We start from the raw sequence: 722 nt of genomic DNA on the forward strand, positions 1-722 counted from the left end.
AAAAATGTCATCAGCTTAACAAAGTTTTTTTACTTAAACAAAATCACTTAAGTTTAAAAAATACAAAAACAAAATACATTTTATGTAATATAAGGAAAAAAATAATATACTGATAATGGAAAAGAAAAATAAAATACTAGGTATAGATACAGATTAAAAAATAAATTTTGTAAAGCCAAAGCAATTTTTTTTATTACATAATAATAAATGATAAACAATTAATATATAATTTAGGATGGATTTTCTGATAGCTTAAAATCATTTTATAAAGTTTTCTTTAATGATGTTTAATTTTTTGTTTTTAAAAAACATATTTAAATGAACATTCATCACAATAATTTTCATTTTAAATAAAAAAGAAAAAAAAAATACAATGGATTTAGATACAAATTAATTTGTATAATGTTTAGATTTAGATTTAGTTTTTATATTTTTATAATTTCATATTTTTTGTTTGCGCTTTTAATATCTGTGCTATTGGCTTTTTTTTTTTTATTATGCACATAATTTTTTTTAAATTTATTTTTGTGACATTTTTAACCTCATCAAAATCACAATATATAAGGTTAATTTTTTTTACATAATTTATTTCATAGCTTCTGATATCTACTTACAATTATTATGTGATATATGTATCTCATGATTTTTTTTTTAATTTTAAATTTAATTGTTTTTATTTTTAGCAACACAATTTTTGTTCCTAAACCATGTTTTTTTTTTAG

Source organism: Episyrphus balteatus, chromosome 4 (assembly GCF_945859705.1).
Source record: "Episyrphus balteatus chromosome 4, idEpiBalt1.1, whole genome shotgun sequence".
Classification (NCBI taxonomy): domain Eukaryota; kingdom Metazoa; phylum Arthropoda; class Insecta; order Diptera; family Syrphidae; genus Episyrphus; species Episyrphus balteatus.